General features: G+C 41.8%; 1 protein-coding gene across 1 annotated transcript in view; it reads right to left on the bottom strand.

Moving 5' to 3' along the window:
* adarb2 (adenosine deaminase RNA specific B2 (inactive)) overlaps nucleotides 1-27429 on the bottom strand; it is a 160135-nt gene that overhangs the window by 29060 nt on the left and 103646 nt on the right. The window lies entirely within an intron of this gene.

Genomic DNA, 27429 nt, shown 5'->3' with positions numbered 1-27429 from the left:
GTGGATTTAGTGCTAACATTCTCATCACTTAAAGGTGAAGTTGACCAAAGGGGCATAAACTGTGTTTTCTCTATATTTTCTACATGCATCCAAAATGCATGAGTCTGCATTACAGACAGGTGTGAAGTTTGACAGATGTGCGCTTTAAAGGTGACAGGGAGTGTGTGAAGAAAGGTGCTATGGAGTTGCATTATGGGAAATGTAGGAATCTGCATTTTCTTTGCAGCTTGACACATACTTGACATTAAAAGTCACTGATGCTTACATTCTTGTATGATTCTGCCTCTTATGAGTCTCTCAACTCTGTTAAAGGGAAGCAATGCATTGCTTTATTGAGGAAGTCAAATAAGGTTTTACCATGTGGCCACTATGGTTATGTTTAGATTACACTCAGTGTTTCCTGTTGAAGCATACACTGACATTATCTGACTATGTAGTGTAACTGTCACTTTAGCAAATTTAATATATTTTTCATGGGAGTATTTTTGACATCAATATAGCCAGGAGAATGGTCAGCTGTTGGTGTGAGAACTTGCCTAATTTTTAAATATATGGATACATATGCCATATTTATACAACCATCTCCCATCTGCCACTCATGTACTGAATGAAACAGTGTAGTATTTCAGTTTTGTGCTGTAAACAACCACCTTTTGTGCCATAAAGCAACCTATAAGATTTACCACCAATTTTACTGGGTATTTCAAAATAGAATGCAGGCTGTTATGGATTTATTGAAGATAAAATGCTAAGTGCGTGCACAACTCTGTCCTTCCATTTATCTATCCATCTCTCCAGCCAAACCGACACTTCTCACCAGACGTCCACTAAATCCACACTGTTCAACAGATGTTGCAAAGACATGTGGATCATATCCATGCCTCTCCGATGCTTTAATGCTCTTTACTCTAGTGGTAATTAAGGGCTTAGTCTCGGCACGGCCTTCACGCCAACTGTAGAGCATAAACGGATCACCAAGAGACGGTAACAGAGTGGCAGCAGAGTGGGCCTTTTGGACAGATTGAGCCCCCAGTGGCTAAAAGGACATGAACAGATGCCACGGTGATGGACGCATAGAGTGAGAGAGGAGGAGAGAGATTAGGGCGAAAACAGGCAGCGAGAGGGAGAGAGTGACGGAATTAGTGAGCATATTGCACATTATAGCCCTCGTCAGGGCTGTGAAATACTCTCACAGTTGGAGCTGGCGGTCGAGGTGCTCACAGCTTGTGATGTGGTGGGTGGTGTGCGTGTCCTTGTGTGTGTGTGTCTGTGTGTGTGTGTGTGTGTGTGCACATGCACATATTGCTGATCTGACACCGGTGTCAGCCTGGTTTTTGGTGAAAAGAATAGGAAATGATTGGTGTTTAAAGTTAACAGAGAAAAACTTTGAGTGCTTTGTTTCAAAATTTCCAATGAAGCCTGTTCAAGCTCTGTAACAGTACCATGACAGGTCTGGGTTTGGCCACTGCCCCGGCCCTTTAGGAGACTAGTGGCAGGTCCTGAGTCTATTCAGTCCAATGGCAGAGGTGAACGTGATCACAGATTATGACCAACTCTTTCGTCCATAGTAACCAAAGTAAATATTGGACCCAATTTTCACAAGCCACATATCCCCTGAACATTCTGACACTAAAATGGTATTTTTGAGACGGACGGATGAGGAGAAAATCAACTTTGTTCGACACCTGCCTCTGCCTCTGTCTCTCAAGACGTCTGGCAACCCAGATATCATTTCTGAACTATCTCCTTGAAAAATAGCAACCTTCACTGAAAAAGTACCATTGTGCATTTTAACTCTAGCCAAAGATGAGCAAATGTTTTCAGTGTACTTTGAAGTTATTTCTAATAGAGTGCTGTCATTCTCCACCTGCTCCACCATGTTACTTTATCACGCCGGTGTAGTTCAAATTCAAGCTACCAACAAGACAGTCTGTCAGCAACACCTACAACCTACACTGAACTATAGTCTGAATTATATTAGAATACAAAGCTGTTGCTCAGCTAAGGTCATTCTTAGTTGACGTTCACCGACTGATTATTGGTGCGCTGCACAGCCCCGTCTGCTCCCCTGCATCCACACGGTGTTCACAACGAGGTGACCGCTTAGGATGCAGGAAGGAGGCAGGAAGTAAAGGCCATTTCATACCATCTCGACAGCTTTCGTGTAATGCGTCATCTTTTATGGCAGCACAAGTTGTTCAGGACTAAACAGCCATTCAACGGTTTAACATGAAAAAAAAATTAGGCTCACAGGAGGCAATCAGCAGGGTCGTGAAGAAAGTTCAAGTTACCAGCTGGTGTCTGGTCCACCACCGATATTTGTTTTAGCATCGGAGGCTATTTCAGCAGTGCTAACGTTATCGTCTGTCTGGGGGGAGGGTGCTTGTCATAGAAGAAACTATTTGCTTAGTCTGAAAAAAATTGTTGGACTTCACCAAAGCGACAAGACAGAGTTGCTGTGAATGCAGAATGTGGGGGTGGTGTAGAACATCATCGCCGTAGTTGTTACCAAAATCAATGGATTATCTACCTTCAATCATACTGTGGAATAAAACTGTGCCTGTGGAGTAAAAATCCTGTGTGTTTTCTGGAGGCTGAGAAAAACAGCCTTGTTTTGAGATCATTCACTGGGTTTCCTTTGCAGAATTTTCCCATTCTGTAAAAGCACAGGTTATAAAAAAATCTGAAAATAAAAAAACTGCCTTGTTCCTTGTACCTCAAAGTGACATCCAATTAATTCTAACAGAATCCTGCTTGGTTTGGCAGCGTCAGCTGGTGTCGTTCACAGTCTGAACCCAGAGTCAAGTCCTCCATCCCTCCTAAAGGCCTTTTCATTGATGACATTACAGAGGTGAGAGAAGGTGGCAGCTCAGAGAGTAAAGGTGGAATAGACCCTGGCACACGGCCCAGCTTTTTGTCCCTCCCTCCTGCTTCCTCCTCTTCTCCTTTTGTTCTCTCTCCTCTCTTCCCCTTCACCTCTCTCTGTCAATTCATGTTTCCTCTTCTTCTCTTCCCATCTTTTTTAAGTCAGATTCTGGTCTTGCCATTCATCCCTCCCCATCTTCCCTCCCTCTCTTCTCCCTTTAACCACCCTCCCCCTGTGTTGTCAGGCTTCTCTCCCTCTCCCATGCAGGTTTGTGATAGAGGGCAGTGATGTGCCAGGACTAAAAAGCCAGCAGTGAGTCAGAGCCTATAATTTCCTCATCCTGTCAGCCAGAGTGGGGAAACAACATAATCTACATTGCCTGACAAAATGAAAATAGGCTGTGATTTACAGCTGTGGTTTCCTTCGTACCGTAGAAACCCCTTCCGCGTTCTGTGTCTTTCCTTAAATTAATATCTAAACACATGCATCTGCCCGGACCTGCCTTTCTCTTAACATACGTATGCACAGTCACACACACTCTCTTTCCTCAGCGGGGGGAGTTGAGTGCCACCTTCAGTGTGGGCCTAATGTGGCAGAAAAACGGGGCCAAGGATGTCGCTCCTCAGTCAGACTGAACATCAGTGCGGCCTGCCACACAGCAAGAGAAGGGCCGGCGTGAGGCTGTCTCGCTTCCCCTTGGATGAGCATCAAGGTTAATGCCGCTCCATATAGCTCCATTTGGGAATTTGGTTTTCAGAATCTGTTTCAGGTAAGTGATCTAAGCTCCACTGGGAATACATCTCAGGTAGAGACTGCTCAGAGCAGAAACTGCTGCAGTGGCTGCTGTGCTACGAAACCAACCTGGTGTCATTCCTGCATTAGTTCTGACCAATTTACTTAGAAATTCCTTTGGGCCTCCTCAGGGTGGAGAAAACAAGCTGCAGGAGGAGTAACTGCTGCAGCTGTAATGGTTGAGATTTATTGCAGCAATACCCCAATAGCCTTAATGAAGGCAAGGTGCAGAACAATGTTGAACTGATCCTTTGACCCCATTTACACTCATGCATCTTGGGCAGATTAGATAGATATTTGAAGTGTAAATGGTACCTAGAAGCATTTGAGATGGAAATATATTTGTCTCCCAAGTGCTACGTCAGTAAGCACTCAGTTAAAAGAGCCACTCGCAGGGACTGAGATTAACCATCGTTCTCCTTCGCATTCAGGTGACAGGGAAACGTGGCTCCAGCGATTTAAACTTTAACGCCTGATTGATCTGTCGCTCATATTTCATAAATACATACAAATACAAATATTATTCAGAATCTCGTAGCACAAGAAAACAAGGATCTCGAATGCATTACTGGTCTATTTTACTCATCTTCCTTTCACTTTTTTTTTTTATCCATCCATGCCTCTTCTTTCCTCACCCCCTCCCCAACTGTATGTGCATGCAAACAGTTCGGTATCTATCTCCAAGGTAATGTGGAATGTCATCAGCAGTCCTCCTGCTGCCTTCCCTCTGAAGTCAATACTGTGCCAGAAACACAAAATGTCAACGGGGGAAATTCTCTCGGCTGCTGCCTGACCTAGAAGTCTGCGCATGCTGGAAGGACTGATGGCATGAAGTTGTGGCATGTTGTGAGGAAGGAAAAAATGTTCAATTGTATAATTTATTGTTTAGCACGAAGGCGCCCAAAGGGAAACGGTGACTGAAGATTCATCAGTGCTGTCATTTTAAGTCCTTCCAGAACATTCTCCATCTGCTTTCACACATTGTACCTCAGATAATTTGGTGAAACGAGGAGTGTAAAAACTGAGGCAGCCATGCTGATTGTGTGTGTCCATGTGTGTCACTCCTTCATGAACATCACTACTCATGTTCACAGTCGCAGCGGGTGGATGTGGGCTTGGTTTTACCCCACCCTGAGGAAAACACACATACATACACACACACACACACACACGCTTCAACCCACCACCCTCACCACCTTATCACCCGCCTGCAGAGCGGCCCAGGCAGCATAAAAATGGGGCCATGTCTTATATTTCTTTATAGAGGTATTTAACAATTCATTCTCCCGAGTTTTAATAGTGTCTGCCCTCTGCCTAGATATCCCCCCCCTTCGCCACCACCAGCCCACCCTTCTGCCTCCCTGTCCCTCGCCTGCTGCCAAGCATGAGGCTTTTGAAAATGGATATCTATTCATTTGGTGGAAGCGTTGCCTCTGGGGGCTTTTTAGATTCTCAAAAAGCCAGACTCCTCGCGGCAAGACAGATTTCCCTCTTGTTTGTTCTCCACATGACACATAGCATCACTCTCACTCCTAAATCTTTTGCTTCTTCTCTCAGTCCTCCAGATCTGTATCACAAGAGGAAAAAAGCAAGACATGTTGTTGCTTGTTCTCAGATCTTCTTTCAGTGGTTTTTCTGTTGTCTTGTCTTTTATTGACAGTAAAAGATGTCATGTGATGACAACAAAGAGCGACCCAGAGAAGTTACAGTGTACAAATTTGGAGAACGCTGTGAAACACTCCAGCACCTCGCCTCTAACTACATCCAACCTTTTCTTGTGTGATGGCCAGATGGCCCTGCAGCCTGTGGAACAGATTTCTCTCAGTATGTGTGTTATGTTTGTGTGTCAAACTTTTTGCCTGAGCGGCGGGGCCTTGTCAGTCAGATCAGACGGCCGGGCTGCACCATGTGGCCGTTGCCATCATAAGAAGAGGTTTTTTCCCTTTCAAACCACATGCTTGATGTTAGCGAGTGAGAACAAAGGCAGATGAAGGAGCACAAGAGAGAGAGAGCAAGTGACAGGGATTGTGCAATTGATCTGTCTTTGCCACAGCTCGCCCCACCTTCTTCCCCCGGTGGCGGTGGGGAGGGGGGGATGGGAGGCTGCACCACAGGTTTCCTACAGCAAAGCAGAGCTCAAGCAGAGAGTCCTCATTAGGCTTGAAAAGGTGGAAACCAACACGACAAGGCTGGTGCATGTGGTAAGGATCAGAGTCAAGGATGAGCTACCACAAGAATGATAACATCATCCAAAAACTAAGGATGCTCCTTCCCAGTGATGATGCTAAACATAGAAGTGGATCATTATATCCTTTCTAGTCTCCACCTAGAGCCACAATCAATCCCTGTGGCCCAGTTCTTCTGTGAGGAGCCATCCTTACAGTAAAGGAGAATACATGCCGGCCACAGCCAGTTTGGAATATATATGAGAGTTTTAGCCATGCTAGCAGCGTGACTATAGGGATGGCATCGCCATTCCCCAGTCTTCCCCCGAGGGTGACTCCTGCTGACTTTGGCGATCTTCTGGCTTTTCCTCCAACACCATCAGCGTCAGATCTCAACATCTACTTGATGAAAGGGGACAAAATGTCTTACAAACACTCATGTGCCCCTCATAATGAATTGTATTAACCTTGGTGATTCCCTGACTTTTCATCTAGCGTAATTTTACAGCAGTAAAACTTGTTATTAATATGCTTAGAGATTCTAAAAACACAGGAATGAGGTTAAAATGCTGCTGAATGCAGTCAGAGGAGATACGTAAAAGGGCCAAGTGTCAATATTAAAAACTATATTAAATGTTTAGACTCTTATCTCAAATCATGTTGAAATGACAGGTGAAGGTGTAGCACTTTGTCAGCTTGTCACTGAGTATCTGGACAGTATCTCAGAAAACAATCAGCCATTTTATGACAATAAAAAAGACTGTCATGACATGACAAAAAAGCGGACATGACGGACATGTTTTTTTTTTTATCTGTGCAGAAAATGGGAACGTGTTTTTGCCAATGTCCAGCAATTCATGGATAACATGAAACTAAAATGAAATAAGCCAAACTGTGGTCACAGCTAACTTCATGTGTCCCCTGATTGGTTACATCTGCTCAAAGCCACTAATGCTCTTAAGCCTAAATCCAAACATTAAGTTGGGAAACGAAACCCCAACATTCAAGCCAAAAACGCTCTGAAGCCACTGACTCATAACCACCAAACGCAGATGTTAAGAGCGACTGACTCTAAAACTCATTATCAATCTAAATTCTCTTCATCTGATCAAACAAGCACAGCCAGTTATGACAACATAGACACTATCAGGGCCCGGCCAATGGTGTGGTTGTAACCAGGAAACTGTGCTTGCCAGCTTCCCAAATAACCTTCACCAGCTCCCCCCTCTGCATGGTTTTTCCTATTTGGTTCACAACAGCATCTTTACAGTGGTTATTCCACTGAGCCATCACTGATTGTGCTGCAGGTTTTAAAAACAGCAAGACGGTTCATTTGTAGTGTCAGACATGAGACGTATTCACAGGTAATGCCACTGATGACATCATGAGGATAGACTACAGTCTTGTTGCATTTTTTTCTTTCTTCTGCCATCCAATTTTGTACAGAAATATTTGTTATCTCCAGCTGGTGTAACACGGAAGGATCACTGAAACTAAGCTTGTTAGTCAAAGTTGAACTTTTATTTATTAAATATGGACATGGATTTTGTTTAAAGTAGGAATAATGGCTGTATTACTGACACTGGGCACTTTCTTGTCTAGTGTGGAGGTCATACCTGTCATTTTTAGATTTTTTTGCAATAGTTCCTTCAATTAAAATCAGAGGAATTGAGATATGCAAGTGAAAGCCACAACATGCAGTGTGAAATGTGCTTTTGTTCAAGTAAATCTGGGTGATGATGCTCCACAGAGCTGTATAGTGCTCCTCGACCTCCCAAGCATTCCCAAAGAATCGCTTTATGTCTGCTTTACTAAACAATTCACATTTTGAAGTGATTTGACAGAGCAACATCCTGTTCCTGAATCTGTCTTTAAAATATGCACAGGGCAGAGGATACGACAGAGTGTGAGAGAGGAAAAAAAAAAAAACGGTGTCAGCGGTTGGAGCGCGTCTAAGTCGTTTTTGGTATAAATCCCCTCTGATTAACCTCCATGGTTGAGATAAAAGCAGCGATATGCCTGAAACGACTTAATAATGTCAAGCACAGTGTAAAACAGACACTGGCGGCTTTATACATTATGCACCAAAGGCCAGCAGAGGGACTCCTGCGAAAAGATAACATGACCTACCCCTGAGAGAGATGGGGAGGAGGGAGGAGAGAGAAAGAGAGAGGAGGCGAGCAGGCAGGCACTTAGACAGGAGGAGAGGCTGTACGGAGACAGAGCAGGAAATGAGAGGGTCAGTCATGAGGATTTAACAAGAGCGTATCATCTACAGTACGTAGTTGACTAAGGGAGGATGGACGAGGAGGAGGAGGAGGAGGAGGAAGAGGAGGCCACTCCAAAGGCCCCTGAGGGCTGTTCACACAACTCCCATTAATCTGCACATGATTCAGCAGAGGGAGCGAAGAGAGACCAACCGTTATGGTCCGCTGTATCGTTCAAGAGAGGAATTTTAAATGTACAAATGGAATTATTATACGAAATTATAAATTACATTAATTATTATGAAATTCTTGGTCATCAGTAATAATTCAAGACTAGACGTAGTATTGAACAGCCGCTCAAGAGATTTATTAGCCACTTTGAAGGGACAAGCTCTCCTATAAGTGCTCCTAAAGTGCACCTAATTGTCACCAAAAGTTATGACTACTGAGGAATTTCCTGTGGAAGTGAATTCTTGCCATGATCTATTGCTCAAACCAAGCAATTATTTCACAGATATACCTGTCTATTAGGAATAATGTGACTAATAAGATAAACACCTGAATAAAGTTACTCTCTTGTGAACGATGTCAGTGACGAGGGAAGTACAGTAGGCGAGAAAGAGGATTTACATCTTGGCTATTATTTCGATGGTTGAAATATTTATCTTTACAATTTCAATCTTGCTGCCGAGGCCAGGGACAGCCGGAGAGCAGCTAGAGTTGCACAAATGGGGCAGCCGGGGGCGAGGCAGTGGAGACCTTTTTTTTTTTGCCAAAGAATGTGAAGAAGAAATTTGAGTGGAGGTGGAAAGTGGAGGAAACAAACAAAGAAAGTTATAGTCACTGGGCTTGAATTGAATGATTGCCAGCGTTTCAACAGAGATACTCACGCATAAAACTGTCTTTCAGTTAAATACATCTTTTCCCATCTCATTCATTTGAAGAAGTACATTTCCTGTACAAAATCGTTCATTTTTACATTGATAGAGATGCACAGTTTGCATGCGCAGGTTTTTGAATGATGATTCAAACGAAGCCTTCAGTTAGAGTGAGAAAGTGGGAGCATGCCCACAGCTCAAGCCTGTACCTCAAAATAAATCACATTATTAGTTTCAGTGAGAGCCTTGTTTACTGAATTTCTAAATTTTTGAAATATTGAAGGTCACCAGCAGCACTATTTTCATCATATGCTATGACCATACGGGCCAGATGGAATCTGTCCCTGAGCCGTGTTGTGCCCTGGTCTGGTCTAAAATATTTGCTTCATTCTTTTTCTTGTCATCTCTTAAAAAAACAACAGAATTTAGACAAATGTGGAAAGCTGAGCTCTACACTGAAAGCTGGGCAGGGTAGCAATTCCTTAATGCAGGGTGATGCAGGTTTCACTCCGGGGTTTACATTCAGTAAATAAAGTATCCCCACACCACACTGGAGGGTTTCTTGAGTCATATATGTGATAATAATAAGAACAAAATAATAATCACTAGCTGTGGCCAGACAGGCTTCTGCTATATCAAAGCTGGGGGATGTTGTGTTTTTAATAAAAGTCATGTACTGGCATGATGTGTGCGCTCACAGATTTATCCATTCTCAATCTCCCAACAGAGAACTTCTGTCTGGAATCTGTAATATTTTACGCCGGTCAGAGAAGCGCCACAGAAATAATAACATCAACAAAATGGTGTTTGCTGTTTTGACGCGTGGAGAGGCTGCAGCTTTAAAACATTTGGGAGGACGGCAGGATCTAGCATCGCCTTTCATGTCTTGAAAGCGCCGGGCCATTCAAACGGCTCCTCTGAAGCGCTGTGATGGCTCCCTCCAAAGGGTGGCCGATTGTGTCGGCCTCTGTCCAGACGTAGCGGCTGCGCCTCCATCTCTGCTGCTCTTGAAGATACCGCAGTGGCTCTTTTGGTGGGCTCGACCCTGGCAATCAGCGAGACTTCAAACCCCGGCACCAGCCTTTGAACGGTGCCCGAGAACGTCTGTTGCCAAGCACCACTTTCCTCTCGGCGAGGAGATTAGAAACACCGACAAGGGGAGACACTGGTGCTTTTTAGGTGCTTCTCTGTCTCCAACATAATGAACTGTCAGGGGGACAATGGGCTACTAATACCAATGCAGAACTACAACAAACTCACTGCTGTACACAAATATAAGATGACGCCCAGCTCACGGGATGCCACATTACTATACATTACTATTCTGCAACATTACACAATCACAACAACCTGACAACAAAGTTTACTTTATAGAGGTTAGGGAATAAATGAAGAGTGGAAATAAGTAAGTACAGTTTCTTCAATCTCCTGGCTCATTGTTTGGTAATGTGTCTTAAGAGGAATAATACTTGTTAAGTCTGAGTACAAAACTATTTGATGTTTTCAGTTGGATTTTTTTGCAGTGTGGTGAGTCCATTTACTTCTGAAGGAGTCATTTATCCAGCGGCCTTCCCTCTGCTGGTGAGTAAGTGTGGACCAGACGCCGTGTCATGTCTGTGGGTGCAGCTGTGGCCAAAAGGCCCTAAGGACAGCCATACATCATCAGATATTGATACGGTTCCACCACAGCACCACGGCTGACATTTGATTCATAGCTCTGGGTGCTCTTTTGGAATTTCTAACAGTCAACAAGGGATCATGGGGAAATGTCAGTGTTGTGTTGGTATGGGGCGCCTCAGTGACATGAAGGAGATTGGCAAAAATAATGGAGGCATTCAGGACAGGTAGCTAACTTTGTCTCAGGCTAACAACCCTTTGGAGTGTGACTGTGTTTGTATCATGGAGGCAAGATTTGGTATTTTGAATTCAGGAATATATTCTGACTCTATTCTTATTCAGATTTTAATTTTGGATATCAATCTTGGTTTCAGTGAAAAACCAAGAAAACAGATGCAATTTAACAAAGTTCCAATACAGAGCATAAAACTGATGTGATGCAGAGAGAGTTTATAGCTTTCACTAATTTTTTAACTCTGATCCCTAGTTGGGCCTTTACATGTATAGTGTAATTAGACTTAGACTTAGACTTTCTTTATTTTATCCCCCATAGGGGGAAATTTTCTTGTTACAGCAGCAACAATATAAACAGGGAGAGTGAAAGAAACAAAGCAATAGAGAAGACAAAAAATAGCAAAATAAATATAAATATAAATATAAATATAAATATAAATATATATATATGGATTGTGATGAAATGAAATAAATATTTACACCATAGGATAATTACACTGTAGACAGGAATGGAATGGCATGGATTAGAATATACAGCTTTCAGTATCATTAAACCACAATACACTACAGATATGGAAATACAATAAAATAAATATACCACAATACACCAATAGTAATTTCCAATCAGCTAAAAATGGGTATAACTCCAGATTGCCTTCAGCCAGCACTTAATCTTAAGAGCTGACAGTCCTTTATGGAAACACTTAGAACTACGATGTGGTATTTTACGGTTGCCATTCAATCTCCCAGTTACATTTTTACTGTCTTGTCTTTTGATATATCTGAAAAAGGCTCCTGGGGTCATCTATTGATACATCTGAAAACTAATTTGAAAAACAATAAGTAAATCTCTTAAGGCTAAGTAGATAGTAGCTTTTTAGTATGGGACAGTGATGTACATTTTCTTTACATGTATATCAAATTTAAGCTGTGGAACTTAATATCATTGACTTCCTCTGTTTTCTAATAGAAAAACACATATTCAAAACAAGTTGGCCTCTAGCCATTTTAGACTGAAATGCAGTGAACCACGGACTGAACCTTGGGGAACACCCATCCGGCTGTTTTAAAGGGATAACTTTTCTTGGTCAACTTTCACACATTGCTCTCTAGTCTGAAAATATGATTCAAACCAATCAATTGCATCGCCTTTTTTTTCCTTTAGATGCTTCTGTTAGGGATTGCCACAGCAGATCATCTGTTTCTATCATAACTAATAAACTGCTTGTTTACAAAAACTGTATGTAGACAACTTACCCACAACATTACCCTGTTCGAGGAAAACTTTACATTTTCAATTAAATAATAATTTGCAGTTTCTGTGGAGTATTTTGATCTAAAACCAAACTTTTGCTAATGAAAATCAAATTGATGCAAATGAAGCTTTGCTGTGCTGCAACGACATTCTCAAGTTACAGAAAGAGTACAATTAGTGCATATCAGACACAATCTCCTGCGTTGAAGATGAAAGTTAATAACTGCCTTTTTCCAGTTATTTTGGAATTTGCTGAAAGTAATTGATAAATTGATGAGATGGGTCACAGGATTTATCAATATAGTGCTGAGGTTCTTAATGAAACAAGTGTAGGGTTATACCGAATGTAATGTTTTTACAGCCTCTATTGAAGGTATTTCAATGAGGGTTGAAATGTCTGCCTATGACGTCATCATAAAACTAAACTAAACAAAACCCCAAACAAAATTCTGGGTTTGAATGAATTGATTCATTTGATTAAAATTGAACTGTTTAACTAATGCTATCTGAAATACAACTGAGCTTTATACTCACTGTTAAAATTACCAGACAACCAGAGGAGCCGTCAGTTATTTAGTTTCTCCTCATTTAATGTCACACTTTGCTGAGACTATCTTTAGCTTACTCTGTGAGTTATTGCTACTTTTCCACATCAATTCTTTTACTGATTGTATAAAGTATGTGTTAAATTCATAGAGCGTTGTGGCATTATCTTTGATGGTCATATGATTTATTTAGAAAATCAACTTCACAGCCTGTAATAAATATTTGATTCCATTGGCTGGAAATTGGCTGGGAACTGGATCCCAGCCAATTGCTACCACAAAGCCTTTGGCTGGCAGCAGCAACCCTGAGTGTTTGCCACTGTAGGTGCCAACTCATGAGAGAAACGGTGTGTGTTCACGTAAAAATACAAATTATTGTAAAAATATACATAAATATATAGCATGTAATTGATAAGTATGGTACATTTTCCATATTGTCAAGGACAAAAAAGCTGAATACACTGGCCTATCTAGCTTTCCTATTGATTTTTCCAAACAGCTGCTGGCATCAGAATGAATTAGAACACAACCGAAAAGTTCAGATCATAGCAATTAGCCAATTGTTGATAAAAATCTAATAAGTTCCTTTGGCCATTGTGAATGCACTTTTGAGATGGTCTGTAACTTAGCTTTTGAGTTTCTATTCTATGTCTATTGTCTCCATTCATGCAGGGTTATATATTGTTGTGAGCCAGTGTGAGGTTAAAGGATCAATGTTGGGTGACCCCATACCTTCAGATTTCACTGATTGCAAGATGACATGTTCCCCCTGTGGTTAGAGAAAGTTAACCTTTGAGGGCCTCATGACAACCTTTCAAATTCCCTTCAACAAACTAAATGCATGGATGTCAAACTCCAAACAGCACTGCTGAGTTTCCATTTTGGAGATGTGAGGTTTTCTCCCAACAACAGTGATATGTTTAGCCTGCAGACAGCTGCTATAAGTTTACACCTGCCCTTTGGAGAAAACAGGGCTGCTCTTTTCTGCACTGATGAATGTGGCTTCTAACAAAACATCCCCTGACAGAAGAGGCTTAAACAGTGCATGATCCTTCCCACCGCCGACCGCTGTGCACACACACACACACACACACACACACACACAGCTTGTGCGACACAATATAATATACATTTCACAGTCTGTGGAAGAAATGAATGCAAATAACCACGTGAGCGTGCCAGAGGAATCAGCCTGTGGCCCCTGCTCTTTTAACATTTACTAAAAATCCATCACGTGGCGTTTGCCGAGTAAGCAGAACGGTAGATAGACTGTAACAAATGCACATAGTCTCTTTTGTCACCTTTTCTTTCCTTTCTGCCAAACCTTTCAAGTGCACACACATACTTCATAGGCTCCTGCTGTAGGCCAGCAGAGAGAGCAGGAAAGGCATGACAAAAGACTGAAGGGAGAGTCAATATTGAACTGAGAGAAAAAAGGCAAAGAACATTCGAGGTCTATACCTATTGTGTGTGTATGTGCGTGCATGTCAGCAGTGATTCTAGGATCAGACCTTTAGGGGGGCTCAGCCTCAAATTTAGGGGGGCTCAGCCTCAAATGAGGATGTGACATGCATACAGTGCCATGCAAACGTGCTCAAAACTCCCTACTAAATCAATACTTTCATCGAATAAAAAATATAATTTTTCTATATATGCTATTTTAATTTATAGGAATTATACTTTTAATGAAGTACTAGCAAGTTGCATGAGTTTTACCACACCACTAAATATTCTTTAAGAAAATGAAAAATGTATAAAATACATTGTTTGCAAAAGGATTCAACCCCTTTTCACTTTGGCAAACCTCTACTCTATTAGGTACATCCTGTTCTTCCTTTCTCTCTCTGTCCTCTCTCTATTTATCCTCCTCTCTCCTCCACTGCACCGACACACAAACATGTTGCATTCAACTAGGCAGGGCCATACAATCTGATAATAGACAGAGCAAACAAACAGAGTATTTGTGATGTAAATAAATGTAATAGGAGGTTAAGGAGAATCCATTCCATTAACTGCTTAGTTACGTGACATTGTTGGAGTCCACTGCGATGAATGGGGGAAAGCAGACGCTACCTTGGCATTGTAACAATGTGGTCTTAACAACCTGTGCTTTCTCACCTGGTTCTTGCACCCACTCTCTCTTTATATATATATATATATCCTCCTCTCTCTGCTTTTCTGCTGCCAACCAAAAAAAGCATAAAAGCTGAACAAAGCTTTTATAATCTAATAACTGCTGTGAATTGAATCATAATAATTTATGACAGTATTCTAATTGAATATTTGGTTGCTGTGGGCGATGCAGGCGGGTAACCTTCCTCCTTGACTTTACTCCCTCTCTCTCTCACCTGAACAAGTTTTTATTGAGAGAAAAAAAAAGAATATATCCATCTATTCAGGACAAACAGACATTTCACCTGAGAGACTGTTTGTTCTAGTGCTTTCATTCACTGTCGATAAATGTACTAGAAATACGCCACGAAGCCCAGTTCTCTCAGAATAGAAAACTACTTTAACTAAAATAGGAAAGTGCATAAGCCGTCAAATGTGGAAACAGATCCAACGCCAGTCGATAAACTCTGAGCTAGTAGCTAGCTTGCTAGCTAAAGGCAGGATCTGTAAGGTAATTTGGCTTATTAGAGACCTATGACAGCCATAGATGACACTACCTACCTCTTTTGGCTTTAAGACTAAGAGATCAACCGTTAAAGGTGCAGTGTGTAGCATCAAAACTTTATAAAGCCTTTGAACTGGTAATTGTTTGCAAAGTGTGTAGAAAATAATAGTACTTAAATAATAACTAGTAGTATATCTTTTAAATATTTTTAGGGGTACTGAGGTGAAATTCAGGTGTGCTTGAGCGTCCCTCAAAACAGTCTATGCCTCCTTTTGAAAATCACGCAACGCTGACGCTGAGAGTTTCTCTAACGAATTCACGTCAAGCTACAAAACGTTGCACAGGAGATTTAACTAACTTTCAAATAGAAATTTCTCTATTCAATTGTCATGCTTTTTGTCCTTCCCTTCAGCTCGTAGTGCAGGGGTGTCAAAAAGTGAGTCTAAAAGTGACTATTTTATTCTGGGATGTGATATAATAATATATATTTTATTAAGAAAGATGAATTTAAACAGCCAAACTTAATAATAATAATAATAATAATAATTTTTTTCTTTTTTGTACTTATCCTCATGTTTTGTCTCATAGTGTCGTCTTATATTTATATTCTTTAATTACGGCCACATTAGCTCCACAAACAAGACACACAGGTTCACCTCCGACATTGACAAACAGGTAAACTTTGCCCCCCACCTGCTGAGAAAGTCTCTGTTTTCAAAGTCCACTTTTCGTTTAGTCATTTATTTTTGGGGGGGGGCTAGCTGAAGTGTCGCTATAACAGCGCTGATCGATGCATTGATCCGCTGATCGGTGTGTCATTATACCTGCGGGAGGAGGGGCTGCTGCACGGGTCTGAACTAGCGCGCCAGCTGTTCAGTGCATTGTGGGATTTGTAGTATGAGAGGTGGGAGTGCTGTTTACCGACGGGCCTTTGTTAATAGTCACATGAAATTATCTCGCCAGCTACCCATTTTTGGGATGGGTAGCACGGTGCCAGTAGCAGCATGAGGTCGCTATGACTACTGTCAACAGAGGAGAGGGTGTTTATGGGTCCTGTGCCGATTGACGCACCAAAACACGAGCAGAGCATTCTGGGATTTGTAGTATTAGCGGTACATGCGCTGTATAATACCGGAGGGCCAGCTCTAGTAGTCATTTGGTATTGCCTCGCGGGCCAAATATAATCACTCTGCGGGCCATATTTGGCCCGCGGGCCAGAGTTTGACACCTATGTCGTAATGCATGCTGTTGCTATGTTAGAGTGAGGTGAAGGGTGGTCAGGAAAGGAAACAGAAACAAATAAGCAGTTCACCTTAAGATCATCGTCTCTCCACCTCCGCAATCTGTGGATGCGTGTCCCTCGACTGCTGCTGGGTTAAGCTTTAATAACAGCACTGAGAGAATGCACTGAATGTCAGCCATGCTGGAGAGCCCGGCTGTTTGTGTGAAGTAGCTGCCATCATCTTAACAAGAAAAGCTGTAAATGTGTTTCTATAAAGTGGTTCAGAGGGGAAGGTGCTTGACATTAGGGTTGTTGTACAAAAGAAAAGAAGAAGTAGAAATCAAGTGGGATAAATTGACAGGAGACGGGGGAGAGAGGGGAGAAAGGGGAGAAAGGGTAGAGTGTGCCGTGCATACATACATGGATGACAGCACAGTGTGCGGAGACTGTATAGGTAAGGGTGCTCATGCATACAGCATGCAATGTCACAATGCTCAACACTCATTTCATGCTGCTGGAAGAAAAAACAAAACAGCTGGTAGACTAAGCAAGTACAAATAACTGAAAGAAAGATCCAGCAAAGAAAATCAAAATGAATCTTTTTTTTTTTTCAGATAGTATGAAAACCATACATATACAAAATGTCGACCATTAACGAATGAAGCAAGACTTCCCTGTTTCCATGCTGCAACTCAAAGAATGTACATTCTGTAATTTCCCATCTTTATAGTAGTTTTCATTGTTCAGTTGCTAGATAATAATTGCCTACGTGCATGATACAACAGTGCTGTTTGTAATTTTGTACCAAATACAATGCATTGGTCAATGTGGTCCGTGCTAACAGCATATAATCCTCAGAAATGCGTCTCTCAAACAAAATCCGGTCATTTAAACAGCGATTAGATGTAGGCTAATAGAACAAGAAGGAGCAGCCACAGAGAGCTGTTAGCAGACTAACCAACTCCTCTCACCGCACCCTGCTGTTGTGTGGAAAACTGCTCGTGCCATACACAGCGTGAAATCAGACTGTGGTTTCTCTTGGAATGACAGAAAAAGCCAGAATATTGACTGACTTCTCTTGGCTGCACAGTGTCTGGTGTTCAGATCCTGTGTGCCAGGTTGTCCTCTACTGGGTTTCTAACAAAGTAAATGCTCGAGGAGTGTTTGGTGTGGTTTTAAACAACACTCACCATTACCATGGTAACCACGGGTGACACAAAATCAATGAGAGCTGAAATTGTGCAGATTACAGCTTTAAGAAATAAGAAAACTCAGTTTCATTGAAGAGCTTTCATTGAAAAATTCCAATTCACCAAATTTGGAGGTTTTCTCAGGTCAGTGACACTATGCTAACACCTGGCTGATCCTTTTCTCTCTCTCTTTTTGTCATTTTCTCCCCCTACATTTATTTTTTAAACCTGTTCATTTCACCTTCACTGCCATGTTGTCATGTTGTGAATTGCTTTTTACGGCACCTGTAAACCTGAGAACGTCTTGACTTAGAAAGATGTTACATCACACCGCTCGCTCGCGCCTTTTTGTTTATGCCTTTAGTGCACAAAACTCTCATTGTCAACCTATATGCATCTGTCTGCGACTGGGGCGTTTCATTCCTCCATCAGCAGGAACGGATGCTAGTTCATCACCCTGCACAGGAGAGCGCAACGCAGGCCCTGAAATTCAGGTGCAGAGACAGGAAGCAGGGCAGCGGGAATGGATTTGTTATGTACCTGCTGACGTACAACCAGGTGCTGAAGCAATGCTAGAAATGTATTAAAAGTCAGAGCGTGTGCATTCTGCACTGGCAGTTAAAGTTATATACAACTGTGAGGACATCTCTGCCAGAGCTATTAGTAATTCATCATCTTTTTACTGAATGTGATGGATAAGTGCAGCGAGCTAGGTCAAACTTTTCTTAGTCTGAAAGCTTAAAAGTAACCAGGACTGAAAACTTTTCCTTTCAGCCTCTGACTAAAGCATATGATAACTATTCATGCTGTGAGCCATGTTTTTTTCTCTCCATATAACCCAATCTGTCAAAGCTCTATCAACTGCTCTGTGAAGCCAATCGAATGGCTAATCAGTCCATCTAGCCAGAAGACTTTGTTCTAAAGTTCACGCTGCTGAGATATCTTAAAGCTGTACGTACAAGCCACCTCTGATAGTGTAAATGATTGGTACAAATGTTCTAAGGGCATGATTCGCTGTAGCCTCCAGAATTGCTCTTATTTGATCTGCTAAGTGCTTTTGCGAGGAGACGGCGTCGGGCAAAGATATTATGACTCATGGCAACCCTGCCTGTCATCTGTATGCAGAGTTCAGCACTTCCTGTATCGAAGGGGAAGAAGAGCCATCAAAGGTCGCCCTAGAAACATCCCTGTGTGACAATGACAACGGAGATGGTATTAACAGGCAGCTTCGGGTCCGCCTCTTAAATTTAGAGGTGACGCCTGTGACCCGAATCAGCAATTCAGCTGTTCTGGAAGCGAGAAAAGAAAAAAAAGAAAAAGAAAAAGAAAAGAAAAAAAAAATCAGCTGATAGGAGCAGAGAAAGTAAGAAGTTCAGTAAGAGTTCAGCTGCATTTATTTTGTGCATTCATAGTCCTCTAATTTGGCAGGGCTCAGCTATCGTGAAGGGGAACTCTGCTCTACTCTGCTCTACTGACTGAATACTATGACATATTGCAGCTATTTCCATCCATGATTTTACACACACTCACGTACGCATGTGCCTGTGCGCCCAATCCCAAAACATGTGTGAGGGACCCTAACAAAGGGGGAGAAAACCATCATGTAAACATTATGCGTTCCATATATGATGACCTCTGTGTGAAAACATAAAAATACATGAAGAAGTAGAAGGGGCTCCATCCATAACACAATGGACAGTGGTTCCAGGCACAGCACAGGCTTTAACTAGCTGGCTGTTGTATACTCATGGGCAGGCAGGCTGAAATATGAGGGCTGAGGACATGAGGTCTTCCCAGAATGCTAAACTCTCTCTCTCTCTCCCCCCCTCTATATCTCTCACCCTCTCTCTCTCTCCCCCCGCTGTGCCCTGCAACCAATCTGACGCCTAATTAATCCTGAAGGTCTTTTGTTCCGCTGAGGTTTTCCTCTCTTTCCCCCCACTGCACTCCATCCATCCTCACCTCCCTCGCTCCCCCCACAGCCTGCCTCTCATCCCTCCCCCTGCCAGCTCGGTTTTTACACCTCCTCCTCCTCCTCCTCCTCCTCCACACAACACACACACACACACACACACACACACACACACACACACACACACACACACACACACACACACACACACACACACACACACACACACACACTCAAATACATACACCTTATTCCAGCCTCTCTCATTTTGTCTCCCCCAAGGGAGGAATGGTACAGTCCCAGAGAGCAGGACAGGGGTGACAGATGTTTCGCTTTTCCTTTTTTCACACCTTTGGGGTAATTTAGGCAAGAGAAATGTATGACTGTTGTTACATTTATTCTCAATATTCTACTAATTACGTTCATGTGAGACACTTTTACGGTTTTCAGTATGCAGGTATGCAGCAATATGAATACAGCCAAGTCAAACAGCAGCAGAATAATGCAAAGACGTGTACTTTTACAACTGGAACCCTAAAAGGATCAGTCATCACACATTTAAAGGAATAGTTCCACATTTTGGTAAATATTTGCTTTCTTGCTTAGAGTTAAATGAGGAGATTGATGCCACCGCTGAATATGAGGCTACAACCAGCAGCTAGTTAGGGGCAAACAACAAGCCTGGCTCCGTCCAAAAACTTGAAAGTGTTAAAACAACAATTCATTGTTTTCCAGGGTTGTTATGGGCCAGACTATTTCTTGGGCTGGAAGTTACTGCTACCAGCCAAGAACACCCCCATAAAATGATAAATTGCTGTTTTTACAATTTTCTTGGTTTCTGTACGGTTTAAACAAACAAGATACAAGATGCTAATTAGTAAGCTTCAGAGCTGCTGGTAGGCAGGTTTTGTTACCTTTTAAAAGAGCCGGTCTGCTTTCCCCTGTTTCCAGTCTTTATGCTGCGCTGCGCTGTGTCCTGGCTGTAGCCGTAGCGTGCAGGCATTCTCAGTCCTCTCACTTAACTCTCTGTGTATATATAAAATAATGCGCATACTTCCCCCAAAACTATTCCTTTAAGATGAAGTTTGGCGGTAGAGACTCAGTTATCATCACAATGTCACAGAAGCTGTGTCCTCTTTCAAGCAAGGCATGCACATACTGCAATTCCTTGCTGTATTATTGATAAAGTGTTGTGTCATTACATTTTCCTACAGTTTTGACGCAGATATTTGTGTCTTTCAGATGTGAAGAAGATGTGTGAAACTAGTTTGAATCAATGGAGGATTTACCAGACTGATGCAACGGTGAGAATTCAACCTAACTGCTGAAAAAAAAAAAGCAAAAAAAAAACAAGAAAAACATCCCTGCTCAATAATCCATCTGCACAAGCAGGGCATATCAACAACTGAAGCCATGTTGCCTCGGCTATGGAAGCGAGCGAGGGAGGCCCTGGGGAAAACATCTACAGAGGTTTGGGAGGCCCAGTGGGTGCTAGTGATCAGCCAGGCATGTGAGTAGGTGGAGAGGGACAATCACCATCGAGAGATGTGTGTCTGTGTGTTTGAGTAGCAGAACTTTGCTGATATTTGGGACATTTTGTTTTGAGGATCTAATACGCTCCCATGGCTGATTATTATTTTGTGAAAACCCAAATCAGCAGTCAGTGGCTGACACATCTGTAATAAATTCAGGAAGCCTCGAAATACCAACACCATATTTGTAGAAGAATTACAATATCTAGATGAACAACTGTAAGATCAGGAGCTGCTATAATATTAAGAATAATAACATGATTAATATCTGCATAAATAAACTACAGCTCATTGCCTCTCTGCAGGCACAGATTTTCCCTTCCTCCTCCACTGTCTGACTCACCCTAGCAAAAGATTGTTCTGGTGTTTGATGTAGAAAAAATTAATAAAAGTTAACAGCGGTTATATACAACACGCACTGAGGCGTGCATCCCATAGCCAGCCTACAATTTCCTGTCACAGCATTACCAAATTCCCTTTCCTCTCTCCACAGATAGACACTGTAAGAAACAGAGAGACAGACACTCGAGAAAACACTTCTGAAAACACTCCCCACAAAAACCCAAAGGCGCTGCAGATAATTTCATTAACAATCCACTCATAGGAATAAAAAAAAAAAAAAGCACAAAAAACGAAACTTTACAAGTTAAATGCGCAACAAAGTAACAGAGACAAAAGCAGCTCTTAAACTAAACAGTTCCAGGAACTAAAAGTCATTTTTACACATTCCTGGGTGTGTTTTACGCCGCATCTACAGAAACGTGATGATGAGCTGTTTAGACCGATGACGGTACACTGGAAATAAGTACAGGAAATTAATTAATCTCGTCAACTTCCTGTAGGAGACTTTCAGTCCTCTGAGCCAGAAAAGTGATTTCTGCCAGCTGATGCTGATGTCAGCTAATGCTAATAAGATCAATATCATACAGTCTGATTGCATATTTCCTGCAGAATTGATCAACACTACACTATAAATGGAAAGCATTAACATAATAAATCATGCTTTTGTCCAAAATTTCACAACATCCCACATCCTGTTTATAGATGGATAGTACAGACGTTCTTTTTACTGCTTAGCACATTAAAGATAATAAAAACGGCGGAAGATAAAAACAGCAAACGTTGCAGCTTGTGTGTTAACGTTTAAAAGAATCCTTCAGAACCACATCTGTTGATCTGCTTACTGTATGTCGCCGTGCTGCCTTCAGGGACAGTCTGCTCCTTCAGCTGCAATTACGTGCTGATTTGGGCGTGTGCGTGTCTCCGTTCAGCGTGTATGACAGAACGGTCCATTGCTCCGGGCTGGAAGGTCATTTAAAGGCCACACAACCAGGCCTCTCCCCTCCTCTCCCCTCCTCTCCTCCCCCCCCTCTCCCGCCTGAGAGCCAGAGATAAACCTACACATGCCAGCCACACAGGACCAATAGTCATGATTTATCGGAAGCCATTTGGTACCTGAACGCCTATGAAATTGTAATGAACTTGATTATGCTTTTAATGAAGTGTGAGAGGTTCTTCAGAAATGATTATAGCCATGCTTGGGCTCACAGCTAGGGGCTGTGGAGGGGAAAAGGAGCAGGGAGACAGAAGCTAGGGGAGGAATGGAGGACTGTCACAAACAATGAAGACTTTGTAGCAGCGACCCAGGATACTGTGGGGCGAGCAGAGGTGCAGACAGGAGGGCCACGCTTCTTTGGAATAGATTACAGGGGCGTTTTACTGTATATGCGAGGTGATGTGACCTAACCAACCCTATTTCAATTCCTCCCTGCTCAGGGATTTTCCCTCAAAGCTGCATGCTGACGTGGTACATTAGATTCAACAGCCTGCAGCCTCATAGGTCATATTTTGCATACATATTAGACTGTTGAGGATGATTCTAACCTTTCCATGTACAGGGCGCTCCCATTCAGAAGGGAAACATTATTGTTCGGTAATTTCACACACAAAATCTCCACTCTCCCATGCTGCTTTTTCTTTAAATACCACATGATGAGGTAAGTGGGTGCTTAAAGGGCAGACTGACAGTCCAGAAGCAAACAGTGGCTTCTTACTCAGATTATTATTGTGCGCTCAGTGACAAATTTTTATGAGATGCTTCATGGATGCACATAAGGAATTCACTTCTCTCTCTCTCATCTACTGAAGTCAGGATTAGTTTCAAAGCACAACGAGACAGACAGGAGCTCTTTAAAAGATAGTTATTGGTATTATTAGCATGTTTTTTTTTTCAGTTATGATAATATTGTATTTGCCAAAGCAATTCCTGAGTTGTGGGAACATGATGATTTTGTGTGGGATTGCATCTAATGATTATTTTCATGATCCATTAATCTATTGCTTATTTTCTCTTTGCGTTGCTTTCAGTTTTTGTTTGTTGTATGTATACATGTGTGCATAGATTTGGATGAACAGGTGTATGCATAGACATACATGTACTGTCTACTCTACTGTCACTCTGGTGGTGCAGGTCAGATGAGCACCCCCAGGTAGCTGATGAGTTCATACAAAACACCTTGTACCTCTCACCTCCTTGTGCTCCCGGTCCAGAACTACACTGTTTCAGAACCGTGCTGATAAAAAGGTCCTCTGATCGAAAGGTTCACTTTTTTTGTCCCATTACTGCACATTTTTTTAACATGAGATGAACGTCACATGTATTTCTTTTTGCTCATTCTGATATCACTTTTTTTCCCCAAGTGAGACGAGCCTGTCCATGCACTACTTCATGCACTACTTCTTCAGCTGCCAGAATTTAGGAGCGCAAACCCTTTATGAACGTTTTTTGTTTTATAAAAGAAAATCCGTACATTACAGAAGCTGGGACAAGAGAATGTTTAGCATGTTTTCTTGAAAAGTTGCTTGAACAATAATGGATTGGCAAAACAGCAGTGTTTTAGCCAGATTACATAAATCACTTCACACTTGCTTTAAATTATTGCTGACGTTTGCAGCATAACTTTTCATATTGATAACAAACAGTAAATATTAAAACATTGAATGTAAAAATATTATCATTGAATTATCTGGAGAAGATAATAATAAAAGAAAAGATAAAACCAAAGCTATGGTAAGTACAGTAGATCAAAGATGAACCAAAAAGTCGGTCAGAAAATGATCATGGAACTTTACTTAGCAGACGATAGTTTCACTGTTCAGATGAGTTTAACTAACCTTGAGGTTTGCTTAAAATCTCAGCCCTTGAACGTTGTTGTAGCGTTGCTGCCGAGTTCTCAGATTTCAGCAGTTAACAAAAATAAAACAGGAATGATCCTTTCCCTCTTTAAATCTAAAGTCATGTTACTTTTTATAATGAAGTAAGTCTGAGCACTGTGATTCAATCAGTTATAATGAGCTTAAGATGACTCAGTGAAAATATCAACTATGTGACATTGGACATTTTTCTACATTTATTTCAGCCTGTCTGGAGAAACACTTGACAACTGCATTTTGTTTGAGTGCATCAGTAGACAGTGATGAATGCAGTTGTGTTATCGGGCTATTTGCACAGCACCACTTATGGTGATAATCACAGCTGATCCTGTGAGTACCGTCTGCTGCCGTAGCTGTCACTATGTGTGTGTCTGTCGCCGTCACTGTCCACATGCTGAGGTTGTAACACTATCTGCAAGGTCCCTGAAGCTGTTAATCAATTCCTCTCTAATGTGTTGTTCACACCTTCTCTCTCTCTCTCTCTCCCTCTCTGACTTGGTGGATTTCTATCTTAGACAGGGCGCTTGGCTGGGCGATCGCTGTCGCTAATTTGTTGTGGCAATATTAATTAATGATCAGCCTGTCACAGCTGTTTATATTGAGACAGATTAGAAGTGGGAGAGATTAGACAAAGAAAACAATCTGCGAGAGGCTCAGCGGCTGACAGGGGTCACCTTCACGTGTCTGAAATCATATTCAATTTGCCGTGGCGGAGGCAGGGAAATTACTCCACTTGACCAGTCTGTATCCTTCTCTATCTGAGATGGTTCACATTGAGAGATAACTAAATCAAATCATTCTGAATCGCAGTAAGCTAAAGCACTATATGCAATGGCCTTTACACATGTGATGGAAAATTTAAATATTCTGTTTGTAATAACTTAAAGATGTATGCCGGCTTTTGCATCAACAGCTTATACGTGCTTAAACTCCTCAACGCCTCCTCCATTAACCCTAATTTTCATTCTGCTCTGTCACCAAGCACATTTCCCTATTCAAATAGACTTTAATCCAAGGTGGCAGAGCGCGGCGTCCTGACCACTGACCTCCGCACTGTCCTTCCATGTGGACCTGCTGACTCTGTGTCTTCCCACTGCTGCACACAAGTCCCAGGCTCAGTTGACTTGGCAACACCGCAGTGCATTGTGACGGCGAGGGGGAGATTAAGTGGCCAATCAAGGCCTGAACAGTGGGGTAATCATTCCACTTGGTGAAATGAGTGTCAGGATTACTCCAGCACTTTCTCACTTCACTGTGCAGGCTTTAATAGGGCAAATAGGACATTTTTTCGGTAACTAGAGTGCTATGGTTTGGATTAAAGAGTAGCTTCCTACTGAGTGATTAATAATAAAGACTGAAAGTTATGTTGAGAGGCAAATGTAACCTTGAGGTCAGGGACTGTACAGAAATTACTACTGGGTTGGAGAGCAGAAAAGGGGAGAGTATTTTTTCTTTTTCATATTTCATATTTTTATTCTAACCCCGCCTCTCGCCTGATGTCAGCTGGGATTGACTTCAGCTCTCCTACGACCCTTAAGGATAAGTGTTATAGACGATGGATGAACAGATGGATGTATATTTTTTATTTTATTTTGCATTCTATATGTCAGATTAAATATCTACATCAAAATGATTGTTTTTGCACGTATGCTATTGAGGTGCATTTGACTTAACGAGGATATAGAGTGGCGACCCCGTCTGCTACATGACTATGCAGACTTTACATAGACTGCAACAGCAAAAACATTTTAGAGGAAGGACAGTGCTACCAAAATTATGACTTCTACTGACATAATGAGGAAATATTGTCAATAATAAATATTGTTCAACAGACACTGAATGTGTCAGTAAAATGTTCACTGATGCATTCAATTTGATTCCTGCCAAATATCAAATCTTACAATACAAAATATGCTCAGAGCATCTACAGCATTGTTACAAATGTTTTATGCTTTTGTTGCCTAGAACTCGGGGTGCAATTCTAAGGTGTTTTGTGCACCCACCATCCACCGCCACCATTTATCTTTGGCTTCAATGAGGCACATAAATGTAACACTTTATTCAATCAACAAAAGGTTGTCTGTGAACATAGGCAGCGCTTACACTTGTTAATTGGGAAAACAAATTGGTAATGCATTAATGTAATTACTACTAGACAGGGTTGGGAGTGGGGCAAAATATTGTGGTGCCCTTCAGTAATGACCTGTTGCCTGTTCCCGGTTCACTCATATGGTGGCTCTTCAAAACAGTTTTTCCACCATTTCATAATGGTGGCCCTGAATATATTACAGGAGTTGGGGAAATGCAGTTGAGCTGAAGAGAAAGGGGGGGGTATCCTCATGCAGGTGAGGGTCTTGTTGTTTATTCATAAAATAAAACAATAATCAGCACCCCTCCCCATCCTAATAATTTTTGTACAGTCTCTTAGACAGTTGGCTTAGTTTACATTCAATCCACTGATCAGCAGAGAAAATCAGCACAAAATTTCCCATCTATGAGCTACAATTGAACTGTTGAACAAGGCAGGTAACTCCCACTAGCGCTGAGGTAGCTGCTAAATGTACATGACTGTGGTCGTATTAGGCATCTCCCAGCAAGTCAACATGAGGTAAGATTCTCTGCAGAATGCATTCTCATTTGATTTCCCAGGATAAATAAAGGTTAAATGAAGGAATAAAAAATGAATTGCTGGAAGACAAATAGCTCTTTAATGCCAAGCAGACTATGACCTAATGCCTCAGTTCTGGTATGATTGTTAAAGTCATTTCCCACAGATATGAGCGTAGGAGGGGTGGAGGAAAGTGGAGGCTATTTTACTGCAGGACAGAGTCTATTGCATGCGTGGAAGTGCACTAGTATGCTTGTCTTGTCACTCTCACTGTACTATTCCTTAGTATGTATGTGAAGAACAATACAGCACCATGCAGTTCCGGTGAGTTTAAATATTTCATCAAGGGGGTGGATTTTGGAAACAACCAGCCTTCCAATTCAGCTCAGCCCAAACCCTGAATCTGCTCCTCATCCTTATATTCAACTCTGCTGGGTTAATGAGTTAATACAATACCCCGATATCACAATCCTGTCTTTTATAGTCCTCCATTAATATATTATAGTGTTGAATCCCTTTGTTCTTCTCTTTGTCCAGAGGTTGAGCCACCTTCATTGGGAATGATTAAGATGACCC

This window comes from Pempheris klunzingeri, chromosome 21, assembly GCF_042242105.1.
Source record: "Pempheris klunzingeri isolate RE-2024b chromosome 21, fPemKlu1.hap1, whole genome shotgun sequence".
Classification (NCBI taxonomy): Eukaryota; Metazoa; Chordata; class Actinopteri; order Acropomatiformes; family Pempheridae; genus Pempheris; species Pempheris klunzingeri.
The sequence above is the reverse complement of the archived record's forward strand: the minus strand, read 5'-3'. Positions and strand labels throughout refer to the sequence as shown.